General features: G+C 28.0%; 1 protein-coding gene across 1 annotated transcript in view; it reads right to left on the bottom strand.

Annotated features, from left to right (window-relative positions):
• Positions 1 to 25,181, bottom strand: part of LOC126735075 (neuroligin-1-like) — a 545,354-nt gene that overhangs the window by 470,437 nt on the left and 49,736 nt on the right. Inside the window, exon 2 of the mRNA XM_050438970.1 lies at positions 13,540 to 13,579. The gene's annotated coding sequence lies outside the window, so the exon portion shown is untranslated. The remainder of the gene's footprint in view (positions 1 to 13,539; positions 13,580 to 25,181) is intronic.

The following is a 25,181-nucleotide window of genomic DNA, read 5'->3' as shown; positions in this document are numbered from 1 at the left end:
TTTAGATATAAAAAGGCTAAAAATCAACATGCTTGGAGTTAGTAATATCCAGTCGACTGGCTCAGGCAAATGCCTAACTAAAAACGGCACAATATATATCTCTGTAAATAACAAACCAAATGGCAGATGTGGCATAGCGATAATTGTTGACAGATAAATCTGTAATCGATTTCGCATTCACAATAACAGTTAGTCTTATAAAAATATACGCGCAAATTGTAGATAAGAGTGATCAAGGAATTAAAACTTTTTATGAAGAACTTAGTAGCACTCCAAACAATAATCTTACAACTCAATACCCAAGTCACTTACTCAGTGACTTTAATGCGAACGAAGGACAGACAAAGTGTCTACCTATTGGCAAATACTATAGACGAAAAGTTATGTATACCTAAATGCAATTAACAAATTTTAAAAATGAAAAGTAAAGCATAACTTGAATGGAAATGATGTTTAAGACTTTGTTTAATTTTTATTGGATTGCAGCATTAAGGATTAAATCTCTTTATGCGTATTAATTTAATAATAATAATTTACGAATGATCTTTATACGGACAATAAATAAAAGCGATGTCCTTATTTTACTTTTACGTCATTATTGATTGACCCGAGAAAGAGCATTAAATATCCCCTTTACTGTTTCCTCGACAATCATTAAATCCAAATATAAAATTATGGGCTGGCACAGCGTAAAATTCGACGAAAGTCGCTCTCAAATTTCCGCCTTTGGAATTTTTTTTTGAAATAACGAGTGTTGTATTAAGGAATTTTTGAAGAAACTTGGGGAACTGATATAGAAAATAGGGGAAAAGTTGAATTCTCATTTATATATCGCTATCTCAGTCGGATAATTAGAAGAGAATAAGAATAAAGTGATATTTTTCTTGTATAATTGGAGCAACTAAACCTAAAAAGCACTACTTCCAGACGATCCATATACTATTAATAAAATAAAACCATGATATAGAAAATTGAGGGAAAAGTTGAATTCTCATTTATTTATCCCTATCTGAGTCCGATAGTTAGAAGAGAATGGGACTGAAGTGATATTTTTCTTGTCTAATTAGATCAATTAAGCTTTATAAATTGTTATGTAGCTATTAATCTAGAAATTTGTAATGGGCAAAACAAACTTTAATTTTCATCATAAATTTCTCGCTTAGTATCACTTTATCGCAAATACTAGAAATTTTTAAAAATATGCATAACCTAAATAGACATAATGGATTTAATGAATATTTAAATTAAATAAATACATTTTAGCCCATTTTTGAAAACTAATAATTAAAAATTCTAGACAAGACTGGACAAGTATACCTAACATTATAACGAATAAATATATTTACCTAAAAATAACAGAAATAGAGAAACTACCGCCTTGTTACTTATTTAATTGATGTAAAGGTGTGCATCAAAGAAAAGAGAAAGTGGATGTTTCTCTTAAAGGCAATCTAAAACAGCATGCCGGTAAAACTGCCAGAGGGAGGGCGATAAAAGGCGAGTGATTGATAATTGAACAGTTTAACAAGTTTCAATGTAATCAGTAAGCTTAATAAAAAATAGAGCGAATGCGAGTAACCAACAATAAAAATAATTAATAGGGATCAATAATTAAAGAAAAAATTGGCTATGAAAGGAGATTTTGTACATTTTCATATTCCGTGTTCCATAAAGTATGTATCCATAAGTATGTATTTAAGGTATTAGGCAACTATGTATATTATCGAGTTTCTTTGGTTTACCTTGGCAACTAAATCAGTTTATATAAAAATGTCTCTTATTTTCCGGGTATATATGTTTATAACGAACCCTCCACATAACAAATTTCTTTAGTTGAACAATAACAGAATAAGAATTAGGTTGGGTTATACACAGGAATAATTTTATTTATCAATCGCCAGCGTTAATTATAAAATATTAAATTAATAACGAAATAAACCAAACATAACAAAACAATGACAATATCAATAGATTCTGATATGTATCTACCTCAGGAATATATGTAACGAACCAAAGAGGTCAATTTAAAAATGTTGATTAACTACTCTGATCAATTGGATAGTAAAAACTAATATTGCCTCCTGTAGGTCTTGATGGAATATTCAAAGCATTTTTTTCAAGTAAATGAGAAGCTTTAATAAAAACTTAAGAGATATCTTTTTTGTAGCAATTAAAGTATTTAAGAATTTTTATAATAATCTAAAATATTTATCTAATTTGCTACAGGTTTTAATAACTTGTGTTCAACCAATCTGAGGCTATTAATATTCTGTAGTATAGAGACCAGATACAAGATCCATACTCTAGGTGAAGATATACATATATTGATAAATTCCTGGGTGCTTCTTCTAATAAGTCCAAGCATCTGAAAGGCACTAATAACAGCATTACCCAAATAAACAATAAAGTGGAAGCTTTTATGCAGTGCAACACCAAGATCTCTGATAAAAGAGGCTCTTTTAAGACTGTATTACTTATTCTTATAATTGATTTCTATATAACGTCTAGTGCGATACGAGCTCATAGATTTAAATTTAGCGAGACATACATTTTTTCATTTTCACGCCAATCGAGTAAGTTTTCTAGAGTTTATATTATGATTGTTTGCAATATAATCTATGATTTGACAAAACAGCTTAGTTTCAAATCATCTACGAAAAGCAGACAATTGCAGCGAGTAAAACATTTATTTTTATCATTTATGAAAACATTAAAAAAGAGTGATTCAAGGTTCGAGCTCTGAGGAACACTAGATAGGACTCAAATTACCCTAGACAAAAAAGCACTTATTCAAACCATAAGCCTTCTATTGGATAAGTGGCATCCAAACTAATAAAACAAAGCTCTATCAATATTAAACAGCTTAAGCTGTATGAGATTGATAGAGCTTTCAAGCAATATGTTGTGTGGGACTCTATTAAATGCCTTGGAGAAATCGATGTATTTTGTAACCATCTAAAAATCCTACTCCAATACATCCAACGTGAAGTCCGTGTAAGTAAGGAGGTTTAATTCTATAGATCTACAAGGTTTAAATCCAAATTTTTGTTTCAACAATAATAAATCCAATGCTAGGGATAAAAAGTCGCAGACTGCAAATCTTACTGGGTATACAAATGAGACGGCATTTATTAATAGAGGCTCTATCACCTAACAAACTCTGCCCAGATTCTTTACCTCTATTTCATAGGATGATGACTTTATTTAATTTTGTATTAATTATGATTAACAAATTTGCCTGTAATAATATCCCTTTTTGTTTATTTTAATTTATTTTAATACGTTCTGACTTTTGAAGTTTTGTTTAATGAAACTTTAAAAAAATTATAAATTTGAAAATAAAAATGACTTACTCTTAGTTATTTTTTTTACAAAAGCTGCTAAATTTAACATACTTCGCAGTGATATTTTTTACAAAAAAATAATATACATAAATTAAATGTACTTTTTTTTAAATCACTAACACATATATCATTTTTGAAAAATTTCGTATGAATCGAAAACATTAAATGGTGTCCCATTTTATAGGCCGCCATATAGTATATATAGGATAGCCTAGAAATTATATTTTCTAGCTCAAGTTAAATTTTAAAGCTTACTTTTTTAAGCTTTTTAAAAAATAATTCAAATGTAATCAATATATTCCAAGAGAAATTAGAACAAAATGATAGTGCCTTCGACATAATTATATAGTCAAAGTCAAACTGTAAATTGATTGCTTTTAAAAGTTGACCAAAGGCTGGTTTTTTGTTAGATTATTAGGTGAAATCTGTGTATTTTACAAGATTATCTAAGATTCTTTTCTATCCGAGAAGGAGATATTTCTCTTTGATAGTGATATTATTCAGTCGGAAACCACCAGCCTATATTTTTAATTTCCAGACGCATCTGTCTCTTTTAAGCAAAATCCAAAGAAGGGCAGAAAAAGATTAGACAGATGTTTTTTAATTTAATTGTCAATTAAGTTTTAAATTTGATCTAATTTCAAGTTTTATAGCTGCTGCGTGTATATAAAAGTCTATACTAATCTTAAAGGTGCGTATTGTTTACATATACTCATATATTCCAAATAAACGTATTATGTGATAGGATTAGACAAAGAAGAGCCTATTTTTATAATTAGTTTGCCCACTGTACTGAGTAAAAAATTTATTTTATTAAGATTGTTTCTTTCTCAACCAAATAAAAAACCCAAAATTATAGAAAATGCATAACCTTACTAGCTATGATTTATAAGAGATTTTTTGCTTCTGTTTAATATTACATTATAAGAGATTGTTACTGTGACAAGTAGTATAAATAGTTTAGCTGACTTAAAATATAATAATTAAAATTGGAAATTATAAATTCCTTTCCTTTCTGTCTTCCATTCTTAATTACCATAATTCATAGAGTTTTAAAGCAAAAATTTAACTTTTTTTCAACAATTAAATTTACTTATTCCTTTTTTAAATATTAGTGTGACTTCAAGGAATTATTAAGGAAATTTGAGTTTTCTTTTTAAAATTTTTATAATTAAAAATTATATTAAAGATTAGTTTTAAAGTATTTGTTTTTATCCAGTTTCAATTACCTAGCAAATACTAAAAACAAAAAGTTATGCATAACCAGAATGGAAATGGCTCAAGCTTGAAACTTTATTAGATTTTTCTTTTAAATAGTTTTGTGAAATAATTATAACAAGCAGCAAAACTGATCTAATTTGTTTCTACTTAAGTCTTAAACTATTTAAAAAAAATAATAATTAAAATCTACTAAATTTAAAATATATCTTAAACGAAATTTAATGTTTTTTTTTTTAAATACTAGTCATTTCGATGAATTTTTTTAGAGAATTTGTCAAAAATTAAGGAGCTTTTTAACTCTTAATAGTTTAAAAAACTATGGCTTGATTATAATTTTGCATATTTGCAGTAGTCATTAATCCAGACCAACTTAATATACGATTTAATTTAGTCAGGACTAAGAAGAGCTTATTTTTTATAGTAAATATAAAGCATAAATTAAATGGACATGATGCTTAAAGCTTTATTTAGTTTGTAAACATTGAGTCTGTAGGGAAATAACAAAATAAATTTAACTCTCTCTTTTATTTTGAATAGTTTATTTTGCCATGCTTTTATCATAAAGCAACAATATTTTATTGTGTTGAATAACATGTTGACATAACAATCAATAAATTTGTAATTTCGTTATTTTTTAACTTGTAACTCGCAAAAATTCACGATTTTGATGTAAGTTCTTATAGTATGCTAATAGTATATGATAAGGTTCAAATAAATAAGAATATAAGAGATATAATTTATAAAAAAAAGATAACCTAAGTAAACAGGGTTATTTAGCTTGCAAGCTTTGACTCTATAAAACAATAAAGTATATATATTCCTATATTTAACCATCTCTTACTATTACAAACCATTCTTTACACTAAATAAAAACCATGCAACGCCTAAATAGACCCAGTGCTCTGAGTTTCATTTGCTATAAAAACTTTGACTCTATATAGAAACAACAAAATCCATTTAACCCTTCATACATTTTTATTTTCAACAGTTTGTTGCCATCAATTTACCACAAAATACTGCTGTTTTATTCTGTTGAACCACACATTGACACGAAAAATCCATTTTTAAACCAAGTTCATATGGAGCAATGAGATTTTGCTTTTTGCTGTGGAAAATAATGTTTGCAACAATTTATTATGTCACAGTTTTATCATCGTTAGAAATTTAATCAGCACTTTTTAGCTGGGTAGCCTGTAACAATATATACGTATGAAGTCGAAAAGCACGAAAATACAAACAAGATATGAATTCACAAAAAGTTTTTATCAAAAAATATACATAATTAAACTTCACATAATGATAATGGTCTGGTTTGGTATATAAGCATTGACTTCTTGTATCCTAACACTGTAAAATTTCATTTACTTGACAAAGTATTTAAAAAAAAAACAAAACAGTGTACATAACTTTTAGAATTTTCACTAATGCAACACGAAGTTTTTAACTGAATTTAACTTAAAGTGCTTACTGGTATGATTATTATCAAAAGCCACTAAATATGCCTTTAATTTAAAAAAAAAGTCAAATAAAGCTAGGAATCAGACAGTTTAACTAGTCTATACTCTATTTACTATCATCACGATAGTAGGTATAGTGTTTCAAGAATTTCTAAAAAAATTAATTTAAAATTTCAATATTTAATAGTGAAAATTATCAATTTATTTTACGCTTTTGTAGAAAACTACTTAAAAAATATTCTAAATAACTAATGAAAATCCTTAAACCCTTATCTGTTCGTTTTAAAAAAAATAAAGCCTTTTAAGAAGATCATTTTATATTAAAAAAATGCTTCCGTACCATTGACAACGTATATACGGGTATCTGCCAATCTTACATGTTTATACCGTAATAACTTACAAGCCATTAGGTAAATGTGTAAATCTTGAGCGGCGCTGTCGACTTTTAAAGCGGGATAAAAACATTATGGAAGCAAGGCGAAAAAGAGCAAGCCGTTGGCAAAAAAGGGCAATAAAGGCAAATTAAGTCTTTGCTTAATATACGTTGTAAAATTATATAAAAAAGTGAATATATGGTACTTAAAATATTATCTTAGGAAATTGCTTATAATATTATTTATTGATGCATGTATTCAGTATAAAATAAAGTGAACGGAGTTGATGCAATTACAAAACTGGAAAAGTTCTCTCCATTAAGGCTTTTAACGTTTTACTATTTATAGCAAAATAGCCTTTATACTTGAAAACATTTCGGGAAAATAAGTTGATACACTTCATAATGAACATAATGGAAATTTTTAAGAATCATTTTAACGTAAAATGCTTAACTTCATCATAAGCTAAAAGCATTCTTAAAATGCCGTTGGATTAAACAGTTATATAAAATGTTTTTAAGAAAATAAATTGTAGAGAAGGGATTAAAAATTGTAGAAAAGTATAAAAAAGAGAGACAGAGTCATATCTTTAGGCTATGCATATTTTAATTTTTCTTATTTATTCCCATAATTTATAATTGTACAAAATGTAAGAGTGTACGCATGTCAGTATTAAATTGTTATCATTACATATTATTTATACTTACATCGTACTTCAGCTTACAATTTTCTTATATCTTATAAGTTACGCACTAAAAAAAATATAACAATTCTTATACATTTAAGTTATGCATGTTTGAAATAATTAATAATAACTCAACTCGTTAATTTTCTAATAGTATTAAAAACGTGATATAGGCAAAATGATTTTAACGGCAGAGGGATATAGAAAAATCCCTTAACATCCAGAACGAAACTAGCAAGAATGGCTTTGATTATCTAAAATATGATTTTAGTAACCTGAAAGACATAAAGAATTACTTTTAAGGACTAAAATATTAAAAAATAATAGTCGTATATTTTTAGTGTAAAGATATTTAAACCGGTCACATAAATATAATTTATATAAGTAAACCTTATAAAATTCACTACATTATACCGAACAAAATACTTTTAAGAAAAAGAGAAAAGATAATCGTATCCATTTTAGTTGTGCATGTTTTTTGCTTTGAATTTTTATAACGGCGTTAATAAGTGTCTTATGATTTTAATGAAAATTATGTTAAATCACTACAAATAATGATTATTGACATTTTATTATGGGCTTCATTATTTTCAAATATTTTAATTAATTTATTATAAAGTTACCATTGTAGTTTAAAATTATTTTAAATCTACTCACTTCTTGAAAACTGCAAAAAATACAACAAAAAAATAAAATGGGATATTGCTTGCATCTGTAAGCAGTTGAATGATACTGAAAAAAAGTGGAAAAAAAATTTTTTAAAAAGAAGAAAAATAAGAATGTATAAAGATCTTAAAGGAAATAACTCATGCACGACAAATAGTCCTATATGATTATATATCAAACTAAGTAAAAGAGCTAAAAAACATTGGGAACAAAGAAGAAATAACATGATCATGGAAAACAAGAAGAAATGGAATGAGATAGTAAACATAACCGGTATAAAAAGTTTTATAAAGAAATTTCAAACAGTAAATAAACCTAGAACGAAAACCATACTTAAGACCGAATATGGTTGCATAACGACCAATACAAATAAAAAGTGCATTATTGAAAGCAGTATTTTGAGCAAAGTGAACAAACTATAACCAAGTACCATACTGCAGAACAAGAGGAACACTAATACATTCGAAGAAATTATTAAAAACCCAAAAGTAACAAAATATCAAGAACAGGCTGTTATACCAGCAGAGTTTCTCAAGTATTAAAATAAAATTTTTATATCGATTTAAAAAAAAAAAATTGTTTTAAATTTAAAAAAATAATGTAAGGGTATACCCGAAAAATTAAAAATCTGCAGTTTATTTAGCATAATATTTTTAAATTTATGTATGGAACTATAGGCAGACAGAAATAGAGAGACAACATTATCACAGATCGGAATGCGATGGGACTAGAATATAATTCTGAATTGATTGCATCAATAGATAGACAAAGTGGAGAATGATCGTACAGTCAACTAAGTCTCACCAAGCGTTGTAAATATAAAAATGATCAAGATCTCAATATTTGCCACTTTTTAATACAATAAAACCTTTCTTTTTTTGAGTACCTTCATGAACTTTTTTTTCCTTTTGGGCGCTTTATTACATTCTTTTTTATTTCGATCGTTTATTTATTAATTTAAGGCACTGTAAGCTATTATCAGCTGGAATTTTGAATAATATTTGACGTCAAACTTTTTAACTTTCTTTTGTAAAAGCAAAATTTTTGTTTTTTCTCTTTTAATAATTTTTTCACTTTTCGCAACATAATTTTTAATATTTTTATTTATTTTAAATAATTCTCAAAAATACATTAACTGTTAAAGAAAATTTAATTTCAGAAGCATTACAAAACCGTGTGATTCATCTACATTTAAATTATGTGTATTTTTTCACGTTAAACCCTTAGAACATTGAAAGGCCTTTCAATGTTCTCAGGTTAAACCTTTAATATTAACTTTGATTGACTCATCGTTCTTTCGATAACACATACATTAATAATAAATTAAGCGCAAAAAAAACAATACAGCAATAAAAGAATTATTCAATAAATAAATTTTAATTTTTTAATAGCTTATTAAGCAATTATTCGAACAATGGGGTTTACAAATCGAAATAAACAAAAATGGAATATTAAAAAATATGAACAATGAATTTCAGCCGCTTTTTACTTTATTGGCTTATTTATTTAATATTTGTAGCGCAATGTACATAGAGTATTACAGCCCATGCCTAAAATAGAAAACAGAATTTTGTGGTAATTAATATTTTATCGCTTGAAAAAATAATAATATTTCATTTAAAATACCAATTTCAATATTTTACCGTACAATATGCAGGCAAGCCTTTATTGGAATTAAAATATTATGTAATCACTCTAAAATTAAATTTGTATATAACTATAACGCGGCAACCCTTTTACGTAATTTTCAATATGAAAATAACTCTCAAATATGCCATGTTTAAAATATATTGCTAAAAGCATTTGAAACTATATTTCAGACTTTAGAATTTCAAATTTATAATCTCTACTTCGAAACAAGCTCAACTCTGCTGTAAAATTTTCAGGAATTAATTGTGTGCACCAAGAGGTTGTGTAAATATTTTAATATTTTGTAAATTTCTTAGCTTGGATGTTAGCGAAAAGTTGTAGTGTATTTTCTTTAAGGGTATTAAAGCATACTTTTAAATAATCCCCATCAAGAATAATTAATTTTAGGAAGTATAGTTTTAATATAACTTCAAGCTGATTTTTTTTTTTAAATGAACTACCCTTAAAGGAATTTTAAAAGTCCAAAGTATTTTAAACAGTAATAATAAAATGCTAATGAAATGATAATGTTTTACTGTAATTAAGAAAGTATGCAAGAAAAACATAATTTTTAAATAATCTAGACAGTTGTAGAAAAATGAAATGATAAAAATATGTAATTTTCATAAAGGTAAAAAAAACAGTATTCCGAAAAATGTCGACGTGGGAACTTATTACCATTTGTCGAGAGGACTTTAATATAAACAGTAATGTATACGATAACAAAAACATAATCTTACCCGCTTTTTTGTTGTGTAGTATGTTGCTCGTTAGTCTCACTAAAAGCAAGTAAAGTAAAGTCCTTAAGATAAAAATATAAAAATTTAAATGCATTCTCATTATACCAAGCGTGAGCAATAGAAAGACAAAGAAGGTTCAAGATCAAAAGAGAACTAGAGACCGGTCTTGCTGTTATAAACTCTATCTCGCTTTGAGCGTTTTCGTAGCTTTACTTCGACAAAATTAAATATTTAAAATAAAATATTCTAGCTTTTCATAAAATTAAAATAAGAAAAAATATTTTTATTGAGCTTTTATGTGAAGCAATATTAATAATTTGACTAATAATGATTGAACCTATGTTGCGTTTTAATAGGGTATTCACTTTTAACCAAACATATTTAATATGTACTGGATATCAGATAGGCATAAACAGATGTCACAGTCAGTACAACATTTCTTCATAATAAAATGCATGATTTAAATGGATACAAAATCTTTTTTCTTATTACTTTTAATTTACTGAGCTTGTAGTTACTTACAAATACATAAGTGTTATACTACATATTTCAAAAAATGTATTATTAAGACAAATAAGTATTATTAAACTGTTTTTAAATAATTGTAAATTTTCAACCATGCCTTTAAAACCTCGTAATAGTAATATATATAAATATATTGTATATTATACAATACCATATATGTATATATATGGTACTAATACAGACCGCAAGATAATTGTGGCCTGCATCCGGAAAGGAAGTGGGATAAGATGTTGGTAGCAACTCGGAGGGTTAATGTGGCTATAGGGCTCTGTTAATAGAATTATTTAACCTTAACATTAAATTATATGGAATTCCTTAAGATTATAATATATAACTTAAATGAATATTCTTTTCTTGGATATAAGTTGTGAAGCAGGCTGCAGAATTATCTTACTTAAGGTTACATAAAATTATTTTTATTCTCTATTAAAATTATTTAGAAGACTTTTTCCTTGATATATTTTAATGTGCTCGATGATACTCTCACTTACAAATGAGTGGTATACTAGATATATATAAAAAATTAGTTTCAATACATTCAAACATGCATATTTAATAAGCATAGGTCGTAGAAGAGGCCGTAAGAAAATTGCAGTTTGAACCCAGGAAGGAAGTGGGACAGAGCTGTGGTCACAAATCGGAGAGTTTATGCGGTTTTTGCCCTAACACATGCACCCTTAGGGACGTGATGCCAGAAGTTACCCCAAAGGGAGTTTTCTTAGGAATTGGAGCATGTGTTTCAACGCTGTTATTTTTTGTTGGGTATCGTCTAATGGCCCTTAAAATTGGGAAAGTTGCTTTGCAATGTTTTTATTTATAGCAATGCAAATTTGTGCCCTATAGTCTAGTATTTACCTTATTACCAGAAAATACTTTGATTATTGAAACCTAATAATAAATTCTATGTAAGTATTTTATAATTTAGTGCATAACTTTAATGGATATGAAAATTTTTTAATAATATTTTTTATTGTGCTCTCTCAAGCTGCTACTCAGAAATAAGTCATGAACAATACAACCACAAAATTGATTAACTGTCACGCCAAGTAGATTAATAAGTTAATAAATATTATTAAAATGTTTTTAAACTCCCTTAAGGTTTGAGGTTACTTTAAAGGCCCTCCCGTCGACTAACTAATAAGATAAGTGAATTTTGTGCTTGTCGTTTTAATTCTTCAGTAATTAACTTAGTAACTTTTCGTATACTCTAAAACTTTTAGCGTAAATAGAATTTTCAAGTACTTTCACAGTTTACGCTTTACTTATTTTACAAGATGAATTAATGGAGTTTGAACGTGGAATCCTTTGATTTTAGTTCAGATAATAATTTTTGCCATCATTTATTATATCTTTTATGTTATAAAAATAATCAATTAATATATGACATGTATGAACAGAGGCTTTTTAAAGTGAAAAGACTTGGTAGATTTTTTTTTCTAAAAATTTCTATTCTAGCACTGACGTTTTACGGTAAAAAACAATTAATAAATATATATTTTTTAGAATTTTATAAATAGAAATAAACCTATTAAATTTGGGACATCACGTATGTCTTAAAAACTAAATAAATTATGTATTTTGAGAAAATTAATATAATTAAAAAATACAGATTGATGACGAAAAAAAATTTAAAAATCAAGGATAAATCAATGCCATAGTTTTATTTTTGTAATAATTTTAATATAAATTAAACTTAAATATACTGAATGAGATGATAAATACTTGTATTTGATCAGAATAATACGCATTTTAGTGTAAGTAGGAAGACAACTGGAGAAGGAAATAAAATTACTAATATAGAGGAAAAAAATATTAGAAAGAGATATTTTTGCTAATAAAGAAATACTAAGTAATTTTTACATTTATCGCAGGTATTTAAATAGAGTAGAAAATCTGATAAAAATTATAAGAAAAAAACCCTTAAACGTATTTTTTTTATATACATAATAAGAAGTTTTAATGATTAAATGCATAAACAGGTTTTTTTAAAAGTTATTTTAGGCGCTTTTTAAAATTACAATGTTTTATCTAATGTTTGAAAATTTTAAAATTAACTTTAACTGCATAAAAAAGATTAACTAAAATGCATTTTTTTTAAATTTTCGAAAAAACACTTTTTGATATAAAAAAATATATTTTTTTAAATAAAACATCTCAAAAATTGAAAATTATTTAAAATAGACTGCAATAACTAACTTTAAGTGATCACAGGGATGTTAAAAAATACATTTGCATTAGAGAATATTAATTATCTTAAAAAATATTTTAATTTTATTCAGATTTGGAATATGTATTATAGTTACAATATAATTTTACTCTATCAATAAATCTTAAAAATCTAATGCTGATATAATTATAATAATGTATTTTTTCTTTTAATACTAAAGTGATTTTTTTTAACTTTTCATAAATAGTAGACTGGTATGGACCCCCACAGAGTAGTTTTTAGCAATATGTGTGCTATAAACAACAAGAATTAAAAATTAAAAATAAATCAATTGACACGATTCTACTTTTTATTACCTTAATAAACCAGCATATATCCATTAAAAATTAAATATATATTAATGAATTAATAAACTGTAGTTGTCTATGATTTATTATAAAAGAATATGACCTTTGTTTGTGTTTTAAATAAATTAAATTAAAACTTGATGATAATTACAAAAAAAAATCTAAATATTCATTTATTATACATATAATGACTTTTATTACCGATTTTTTTTTTATTTTATCTTGGTAGAAAATTGTTTTTGTTAATGTTAAGTGCTGATAAAAATTTACTATCCAAAAGAAATAAAATAAATCTTTAACTAAAAGCGTGGAAGAAATTAATATTTTTAATTTTATCCAGATATTTATTCTATTTAAAAGTAAATGTAAGGAACGATTACTAACCTTAACTGACCAGAAGAGGCTAGAAATATACTGCAACTGCCTGGAAAAAAGGAAAATTATTTTAATTGGCACAAAAAATAAGGAAAATGCTGTAGCATTATTACTTTTTCATGCTAAAAATTTTAAATAATAAATTAAACCATTCAGTTTTTTATGTTTGGATTAAACGGTCCTATGATCTGTAAAGACATTCATGAAATTTGAACCGTTCTCTTTTAAAATTTCCGTATACTGTTAAAGTCTGTTTTTGTAATCTTTAAACTTCACGTAGAAGTTTTAGTGTTCTTCAAACTTGGTAAGTTCTCCTTGCTTTATTTTCTTTACTATAAATTTGTTTAAATGCCAATAAGGCCATGAAACTTCACTTGGAGTACTCCAGTTATCTTAACTCGCATCCTTTTTTAATTAGAACCTGTAGGAGATTCGACGCTCCATTTTGGTTTAAATTAGTGATTCAGCAGTTCTGATAATTACCACCAAAGCACTTTGCTACTTTTTAGTCTCTTCTTGAATTTTGTCACTTAATGCTTTCCACCAAGAAGATTTAGCCATATAAATGTATCATGCCATGAGTAATTTTAATATGGAGTTAATTTCAATGTGAACTATAGTCGACTATGGGGTTACTGATAGTAGCAAAAATGTAAAATTCTCCTTTTATCTTTTTTAAATTTCTTAATAACAACGTTTATACTTATGTAGACAAATGTAGGATATATAAAAAATTTATTTCTATCGGAGACATCAATATTAATTTGTTAAATAAACCAGATAAAAGTTTTGAGAACTATAAAATTATATTGTCTTAATACCACAATTTCAGTTCAAATTCTTTGTAAAGAAAATTACACAACCATATTTTGGAAATTGCTTCGACCATATCTTTTTTAAAGGTGAAAATGCATTGTGATTTACAGTCAGATTTACAATATCTTATTTTTAGGACTCGCATAGATCTTTTTTTAAATGTCGGATTTTGAAATGTACAAAACAATCTGAAACTAAGCGTTTTTTTAAATTGCCCTAACCTATGACTTGACCTGAGACAAATGAAAAATTGGAATGAACTATACAGATTGCATGATATAAATAAAATTGCTTATAAAGATACTATAGTTTTATATTAAAAGGAATACGAATACTTTGAAAATACTTAGATTAACAAAAAACTGTACAAGAAAAAATAAATTATATACAGAGCTAGTTAATAAGACATAATTCTAAAAATAAGTATAATCAATGCAAAATTAGCTGAGGACACAAATTAAAAAAAGCAAAAAAAAGCACGTTCAAGCACAAATTCTACGTCAAAATTAAATCTGTGGGATTACTTAAATTAAGTATGTAAATAAAACTAAACCTAAAACTCAAACCAGTCAAATACAAAGTCGTAGTGGTAGTGTCACCACGGAGAATAATGACATCTTAAACGCGTTTAATAATTTCTATAGTGACCTGAAAGAAAACCTTGCAAATAAAATTTAACAAATTTCAGGCTATTCCGTACTTAGAAAAGTTAATGATTTTGCTTAATCATTTGTCAATATCAGAATTTGACAAATCTTTTCAGCAATTAAAAATAAAGAAATCACTTGGGTGAAATAATATAAAAAGCAATTGTTTAAAGCAAATATCATTGGATGATCTAAGAAAGCCTTTAAATAATAAAAAAGTTATAAATGATAGTTATTGTATTAAAAAATTGAACATAATATGTTATTTTTTATTTCAAGCCCATATTCAAACTCCATACATGCATTATTTCCTCGGGCGTATACGATTTGTTGACAATGCTAATAACGCGAACCAAAAATTAGAATAACAATGATATTAGTATTTAACTAGCAAACATGAAAAATTAGGGTAATAAATATAATACATGATAGACAAAAGTTAAATAAATCTAAAAACAAAGTAGTGGTAAAAGGTAAAATAAAATTTTCTAAGTAAAACTACTTAAGTTCCTTTTAGGAACACTTGCCAAGAAGCAAGAATATCTAAACGTATAATTTATATAATAAATGTTATAGGTAAAGAAGAAAGCCTAATTTTAATGCAGAACTAAGATATATAATTTTTTCATAGACGTAATACCTTTTACGTAACCTTCATACAACTCATATCATCATGTAATGTATTCTTGATTTTTTACAACTTTTTAATATTTTTTTAATAAGTTCTCGAAATAAAAATTAAGTTGCAAGTTATTTCCTAAAACTAACAGCTGATTTTACAGTTCCTTAAACTTTTATTAAAACTATAATATAGCTAAGACGCTGTTAACCAGCAACATGAAAGCCGCGCCCTAAATATTCGACAAGGCTAATTAAAACTAAACAGAAAGTTGGCAAGAACAACCTAGTCGGCACGAGGATGGTCGAGATTATTTAACTTTTGCTGGAATGCTTGGAAAACTTTTTACTACCTACTAACCAACTAAGAAGTAAGTTTTTAGTTCATTGTTTCAACAAATCCATTATTTTATAATGACGTGCTTTAACTATAGTCAGTTAACTAAGACAAGCTCGGACAGATCGTTTAAATGTTAACGAGGTTATCACGAGAATCCAAATTTAAACTTAAATATAAGCTGTAGAAATAATAAAACAATAAAATATTGCCTACATTGTAAATATATAGATCAATCATGACAAACATATAAAATCTTTTCAGTTCATCATAGCAGTAAAGTTGATAATTTGGAAAAATATCTTAAATTCCTGTCAGGCGTGATCTTAAAACTTTCAATTGACTTAAAATTTTTAGGAATTTAATCCAAAAGGGGGTCAATAAGCTTTGTACAACTTTCGAAGAAGATCGACCTACAGGGTATGCTATTTTGAGAGGACAAACAATATGTTTATAGCTCTTTAAAAAAAAATTACGAGTTTTAGAAGTTTTAGTTTTTTGTACTTTTAAACATTCGTACTCTAAATTCGTACTTCGTAAATGGTGCCTGATTCCAAGAAAAAATTTTATATTTCTTTTTGAAATGCCACATATCCGAAATTTTTATAAGCTATATAGGCTGACTAATATTGATTTTTTCCAAACAGACCATACATATAATTTTTTAAGTGCGCCACTTGGTCTGTTGGAAATATTAGAAGTAAAGAAAGCTAACAAAGCAACCACCGTTATTGTATTATCATAATATTAAGAACACCATTAATGTAATTACATTGTTTTAACTCTACGTAGTTTTTTAATACATCCCTCTTGCCTTTTACAATTTCTTTTTTTATATGGTTCTAAAATATTGCTTTCCTTCACAACGTACTAATCATTAGGCTAACCGCCTCATTTATTATGTTCTTCGTAAACCTTCTACTTTCCTCTTGCTTTTACCAAACATTTTTTAATACATCATCAGGCAGCCTGGTGCTTTTAGGACTTCTCAACATAGATGTCACCTAAGTTTAAGTTTAGTATTTTCCTTAGCATACTATTCAGTCTAATTATTGACGTTAATCTTTTCAGCTTTGTCAACAATAGAATATATATAAAAATAAATAAATCATTTTTTTTCACATAAACTCAAACCCTGGCGGGTGTAACTTGTACTGATTTTAAACTTTTGTAAGTGTGACTTATATTAACTGTAAATCTTTTCTGTGTCTTTTTGTTTCATGTTTCTTTGTTCAAGTGCAGTTCTTTTCAGTATTCCCTAATAATGGATATCACTGGGTGCGAAACATGTCGAGAATTATAAAACAGAATTAGATTTAATAAACAAGTGGAGGATGACTCTAGGATTTTCATTTTACTTAAGAGTTTTAACGTTATTCAAATTTGAAAGTTTTGTTAATATTTAGTATTCCTTCACCTTATGAAGGAATAAAAGTTCATTTATATGATTTAAATGTAGGTTGTTTAGCACTACCTAAATAATGTTCGTTATTCGGAGAAATATTGCTACTTGGGTTCTTCCCTAGTAGCACTATTTTTCGAAGTAGAGGGGGATACTCTGTTTACAATTGTTAAATACACTCTGACTCCCAATCGTTAAAATATATGACTGGAGAGTGCTAGTGAACTGTATTAATTTATATGTTATTATCTTTATGTAAGGAGCACAGCTTATCTTCTTCTTCTATTTCTTGAAGATCTATCGATCTGTTAATTCTGAGACAATTTACAGAATATTTATCCAAAATAAATTACAAAAAAATAAATAAATAGTACAGAACAACTGTCATAGGCAGCCCGAAGCTACCAAAGTCTTTCTTAAGATTCCTCCAATATATCAGGCATGGGTTGCTTGTTCTAAATAGGCCTTGCTGATAATACCATTCTGAGTATGTCGATAGCTTCTCCTCTCAGGCGTAGTTTAGGTATAAAATTTATTGCCATAGTTTAAGATTGATTGCCCTTTCTTCATTTTTTGATTGTCATTTCGGCAATCTATTCAACCTTTTTAATTTTCTTTAACAATATTGGCAACAACCTCTCTTAGTAGGTACTCCTTGTGGTCGAATTTTGGTAACTTGGGGTCTTTAACTGTTGTCCTTTCTAAGTTGCTCATAAGTTCTTCTTGTCTATTTTTAGAATCTGCACAAAATGTAAGTCTAGTCACGTTTTTTTTTGCTCTTTTAACATCTGTTTTTAAATTTATTCGATTTTATTTTATGGTCTTCACCTAACCTTCATATTCCTACTCTGTATTTTTTTTCTCCGTTTTCCTCACTATTGTGTTCAGTGTCTTAATTTCGTCTATCCTTAGTATGTGTTTTGGCTACTATTTTTCGAAGTAGAGGGGGATACTCTGTTTACAATTGTTAAATACACTCTGACTCCCAATCGTTAAAATATATGACTGGAGAGTGCTAGTGAACTGTATTAATTTATATGTTATTATCTTTATGGAAGGAGCACAGCTTATCTTCTTCTTCTATTTCTTGAAGATCTATCGATCTGTTAATTCTGAGACAATTTACAGAATATTTATCCAAAATAAATTACAAAAAAATAAATAAATAGTACAGAACAACTGTCATAGGCAGCCCGAAGCTACCAAAGTCTTTCTTAAGATTCCTCCAATATATCAGGCATGGGTTGCTTGTTCTAAATAGGCCTTGCTGATAATACCATTCTGAGTATGTCGATAGCTTCTCCTCTCAGGCGTAGTTTAGGTATAAAATTTATTGCCATAGTTTAAGATTGATTGCCCTTTCTTCATTTTTTGATTGTCATTTCGGCAATCTATTCAACCTTTTTAATTTTCTTTAACAATATTGGCAACAACCTCTCTTAGTAGGTACTCCTTGTGGTCGAATTTTGGTAACTTGGGGTCTTTAACTGTTGTCCTTTCTAAGTTGCTCATAAGTTCTTCTTGTCTATTTTTAGAATCTGCACAAAATGTAAGTCTAGTCTCGTTTTTTTTTGCTCTTTTAACATCTGTTTTTAAATTTATTCGATTTTATTTTATGGTCCTCACCTAACCTTCATATTCCTACTCTGTATTTTTTTTCTCCGTTTTCCTCACTATTGTGTTCAGTGTCTTAATTTCGTCTATCCTTAGTATGTGTTTTGGCTTATTGATATCCCCACGGACTTAGTATCGTACGTCATGATTAGTCTGATACAAATCTTATGGATTGTAATTTTGCTATCTTTGCGCATATACATACCAGTTTGAGTAAACCATATCTCGTAGGCATTCTGATAGTGCGTATGCTTTATTAATCTATCTGACTTAGATCATTAACTGGGTCGTGAGTGCTTTATATATCTATGCTGAGATATCTGAATTGCATCCTTTGTTCTATGGAATTGTCCTTTACCACTAGCTTACATCTAAGCGGATTTTTTGCGATTATCAAACATTGAGTGAGGTGTTCATATTTAGTGGGCCAATTACGTGGAAGAACTGCATGAGATGTCTCTGTAGATCATTTTCTGACTAACAATAATTGCTCAGCATAATATATCATATCAATTCATTTGTTATCAGTCTGTCTGAAGTAAAGATCTGATACTTTATTTATAACTTTGTCCATGAAAATATTATACAAAAAGGGTTTTAGGCTTGTCTAATTCTTCTTCGAGTTGAGATATTTTTAGTAAATTGATCTATAACTTTAACCTTTGCTACAGTATTATTATTTAGGTAATGGGTTATCTTTGTTACGTTCACCGGTGCCTTATTTTCTATTAATATACAGATCGTGTTATCGTTCGTTACTTATAGGAAACCGGATAGAGGCGAAATTTTGCAACGTCGAAGGAGACAAATCTGGAGATCTAGGAGACCATTTAATATCGCCAGTCCCACTAATAAGGCAGTTAGGAAAACTATTTGTTAAAAATTCTTTTACCCTAGCCGCGTTATGAGCAGGACAGCCATCTTGCTGGAAATAAACCGATCCCAGGTCTACATCAGGTAGAATTTGAGTGGCAGAAAGAACTTGGTTTTGCAGCAACTCAAGGTACTTTTGGGCGTTTAAAGTGCCATCAATAAAAACTGGCCCTATAGCATTGTCGCCCAAAATACCTGCCCAAACATTCAATTTCTGAGGATACTAGGTACGAAACTGAAAACTTCTGTGCTCGTTTTCCTAAGACCAATAACGAACAATGGAAGGAATGTGTTTGCCATGTAATGGAAAAGAAGATTCATCAGAAAACAAAATATTTTTTTTAAAAATATTCGTTTTTATTTGCCTTTTTCATCATGGTTTCACAAAATTCGATTCTTTGCCACTGGTCTTCAGGAAATATTTCCTGAGTTTTTAAATACTTGAAACATTTGTACCTATATTTTTTTTGATACGAGCAACAGTTTTATTGCTTATTCCCAGTTCCTCTCCAACACTTCTAGTGGACAGTGTCGAATCAAGTTCTAGGGTTCTGCAAACCATTTCTTCTCGCCGTTCTATATCCTGGACCACTTCAACAGGTGGTTCTTGACATTTTGTATAGCATTTTTTACAATCTTGAAGACAAAAAGATGTCTCAAAATTTGTAATCACATTTAAAACCGTTTTTGCACAAGGAATCGGTCTATTCTCAAATGTCACTGAAAACAAATCTCTACATTGTACTGCCAAATTGCCTCCATAAAACCAGTTAATTAGTTGAACTTTTTCGGAAGGGGTATAAACAGCCATAGTGAAAACAATACGAAAATAAAGCTCAAAAATTATTAATGCAACGTGCAGTAACACAGCAAAGTGAGGTCTGCTGACTCCCGGTTCAAAAAATAAAAACGAAAAATTCTGCCGCCTGCAAACCGCAACCAAGCGGTGTTGCCATTATTTTGGGTAATACGTAGCTCACGATAACACGATCTGTATATAAAATGTCTCCCAAACAAACCCTGTTAAACGCCATTGTTGTGTCAATAAAGCAGATATACGCTGGCATACTATGACTCTATGTTTCTTTTTTATTTGTTATATTATTAATACTGCATCTGTTATTAATTCTCCATTTGTGAAACCCTGTTATTCTTTAGCATTCTTAATTTGTGTTTTAAGTTGTTGTCCTAGAAAATACGCCTGAATAGTTTTGTTGTTGTATTGTTTATTTTTATTCTTTATATGATTACTCTTCCACAGTTTTGTGATCAAGTTTTAAGGTTGGTCATAAAAGGTGTAAGGAGAGGAAAAAAGGACTTAGCCTTAGAAACCTATAAGGGAAATAGAGAAAACTTCGTTAGCAACTTGTAACTGTGACTGCAACTACTTTCACACTCTCTTCATCAACAACTCAACTAGACTGTGTGCTGCAACTCTCCTGTAACTGTTGACCAAGAGTAACTGCACACCAGGAAATAAAAATAGCTTGTGAGCAACTTCTTACGATGACTGGCAACTTGACTCACATACTACATCTCGTAAAATAAAAGTCCCATGTTACTTGGTTTAATGACTTTTTATTAATACTCATTCTATTCTTACATTCGGTTTGATTTGAATATACTTTTTAACAGTTCAGCAGTAAACTGGTGTCATCGTACTCAATATCCGGGGAATGTTTTTACTCTATGTTACTACTAATGCTTACTAAACTATTATAAGGTGAATGTAATTATGGTAACCTGAACCTAACCTTGCAATATATCCTTACTGGAATAAAATAGAATAATTGCTAATAAATATGTTGGAGTTTAATGATCCTTTACAGTAACAGTGATCCAACTTGACTGTGACAGCAACTAAAATCGAGTGTGTACACTAAACTTGGATTGTAAATTTATGTGTTATACTTACATATGTGATTAGCGTCTAATTGAAACAGATTTTTTCATGACCTCTGGAAATCTTTAAGAATCGATAATATTTTTAAAACTGTAGATACAAACCTAATAAGAAAAAATACATTTTGATAACAGAAAAGGGTGTTGTTTGGGTCATTCTGAACAGGTGTGTATCATGATATTAAAAATATATGTGGAATTTAAACCTCATATTTATTATTCATATTTTTTTGCACTCCGGCGTTCCTGGTAGGGACAACACATAATTCAAAAAGTCTACTCAGATGCGATAACTCAGTTTTAAAACCTTCAAAAAGTCAACATATAGTAAATAAAAAATAGGTATTTTTTTGAAAACATTTCAAACATCATATTTTTTATTCATCATCATATATTTTCATATTGTCAAATACACAATACTCTAATAAGATTATTAATTAGGTATAAATAAAATTTTCCAACGTTCAATCCGAACTTTATTTGTCACAGATTTTTCAATATTACTCTCTTTTTGAAAATCTTGTGAGACCACAACGCTGTCGCAATTTGACAAGACCCTTTTCAACGAAGTTTCACAATAATCCTAAAAATTCAGTCAAGGGTAAATTTAGAACTTTGTTATGTCTCTAAGCTTTCATTATTAAATTCTCTTTTGAACTGGCAACGGGGCTAATTACACTAATGGATATTATTATTAACCCTTATCATTTATCTTGCTTATTCAAGTTTGTTTTAAACATAAAATTAAACCTCCTCATAAATACCCAAGTAAAGGGAGATTTTTACAAAATCTGATTGCTCGTCCCCTGACGAATGCGCATTTAAATTTAAAAATTTTAGATTTTATGCAACGCAGGGGGTCGCAATTTTAAAAAGCATCTGCTTTTATGGATCACATTGCATACTAAAGTGTGTCGTGTCCTAAATTCTGGATAAATCAGGAATTTGAATTTAAATTATTCATACATTTCCAAGGATATTTGAATAAAATATACTCTAGTGGCCTGTGTGTGTGTGTACATGTATGTGTATCTCACTTCGTGGGGGCATATATCACAGGTTGTTGAATATATAATTTTGAGTGTATAAAACTTTGGTAAAAAGATGAACAAATAATAATTTCCCTAAGAAATAAATGAAGGCGTATTATTTGAGCATTTTTTTCAATATAAAATAAATCATACAGGATAAGTCTTGTAACAATAGCCACTATTAATTTTGTTATTTTATATAGAACATAATTATTCAAAAAAACTATAAATAAATTTTGTTTTAGACCTTACATGATAATGTCAGATATAACAGATAATTTTCCTATTGCGTTATAAATTTAGTCCACATCTTTAGATATCAGAATCCATTAGTAACCAGCTATTTTTCTATATGTGCCTTAACTGTAATTAATTGAATCAAATTTTAAAAAAGTTCAATAGTTTAATATTTGTGACAAAACTCAATATGAATCTACTGATTAGCGTAACAGTAATTAAGACTACCAGCAATAACTAAAGAAAAATTCGGCATTATTATCGATAAAGGTCTTTCTTTCAAACCTCATATTAAAATCAAATTAACAACTGCTTATTTGCATATAAAAAATCTATACAAGCTAAAAATATATATTCCCTTTAGGTAAAAGTATTTCTATAAAATATTTGTTATATAACACTTTTGTTTCTTCTCTTTTTGATTATGTTGACACCGTATACGATAATTATTTGCTGTCATACGTAAAAAGAATGATACAAAAAGTAGAAAATAGCTGTCTAGACTTTCTTTTAATATAAATTATAGAGAACATATTACATCACATCTCAATGAAAATTATATAATTAAAAAAGATATTTAAGAAACATTTTAAGACCTACTAGTCACTTTCACAAGACTAGGGTTAATCACAATTTTTGAATCCCTCAGCATCATGCGGTCTTATTTCAACGCTTATTCTCTTGCTACGCACTTATAGAACTAATTGCTAGATCAGATTAAAATACGCAGCAAAGTTTCTCAAAGCATAAATGTCACAGACCATACAAGATTTCTGTTATATTCCTTTTTATATTATTAGGTATATTAAGTTTTTAATTGAATATTAACTTACAAAGTCAAAATTCAATTAAATAAAGAAACTTTATCAAAAACATGCTGTTCCTATATTTCAAGTATATAAAAAATATTTTCACGCCCAAATAAATCAAAAATATATTATTTAAAATGTGTTTCTGCCAGTACGAACATTTAAAACTCTTTCCGAGCTTTAACTTTATTGGGACGATATCAAAAAATCTAATTTTAGAGTTTGGCCAATGGCAGCGAAAAAGCTTCTCCAAAAGGGTAAAATACACCTGTTGAAACTCACGTACCGTAAATTTATTTTTAAGGGAGAAAGAGATAATAAATTAAAATGAAATGTAAAATAGCAAAATGTTAAAAAAAAATATATGAGGATGGGTTTTTGTTTCTAGGTTAACACTAATTAAAGCAACGTAAGATAAAGCTTTAAAACTAATTTAAGGCATAACTTAAATGGGTACCCTAACGACTTTCTTATAAAAATTTAGTTTTATTGAAAATATTATTTTTAAGGCACTTTATCTTTAATAAAACCATACTTTAATGATATCGGTAGTTAATTTAACCGATAAAATACAATAAAATCCCCACCACTGAACTCGCTTACTTGAAAACTGTTTTAGCTAGAAAATGGCGCTAGGTCAGCGCTATAATGTATCTCGGAGTGACACCCGGCCATATAAATGTCGCCCCTTAACGTCTTTTAAAACCCGAAAACTCTTTCCCGCTTAGACCGGAAAAATGCGGCGGCGACCCCGGATTTATTTCATCCCTGGAATAGATAAACTTCGTCGAACCCTTATTGGACTGCACAAAAAAAAAGAACAACTCGTGCTTTTAAATAAACTGACAGGATTAATACTCTTATATTTATTTATGGGGATTTGTTTAAAATCCCTAGATTTTGAACACTTAATTTCATATTATGTAGTGTGTATCAGCTAAATGGAATAAATTGAATTAAAAATGAATTGGCTTTGAACAAACGAGTAAGTGATATATATTTAGAACTAAATAACTCTTCTTTACTTTATCATCTTTTATTTAGTTTTATTTTTATTATCTAACTCTACATATTCAAAATTTATATAAGGTGTTTACTTTTCACGCCACTGTTTAATTTTTGTTTTATTGTTTTCAAACCTTGATAAATTTTATTTTGGTTGTGGTTAACTTCTTTAAAAAAAATCTTAGTTTCAAGCAATTAGTAGTCAATCTCAATTATTTCCTATAAATAATTATAATCGATTCTTTACTAATTAAAATACAACGTTTTTTTTAAATATTTGAGCAAGATACTCACAATCCCTAAAATTCCATTATATTTTGGTAAGCATAAAGATCGCCCCAAACATATCCCTCTGTCGAA

This window comes from Anthonomus grandis, chromosome 4 (genome assembly GCF_022605725.1).
Source record: "Anthonomus grandis grandis chromosome 4, icAntGran1.3, whole genome shotgun sequence".
Lineage (NCBI taxonomy): Eukaryota > Metazoa > Arthropoda > Insecta > Coleoptera > Curculionidae > Anthonomus > Anthonomus grandis.
The sequence above is the reverse complement of the archived record's forward strand: the minus strand, read 5'-3'. Positions and strand labels throughout refer to the sequence as shown.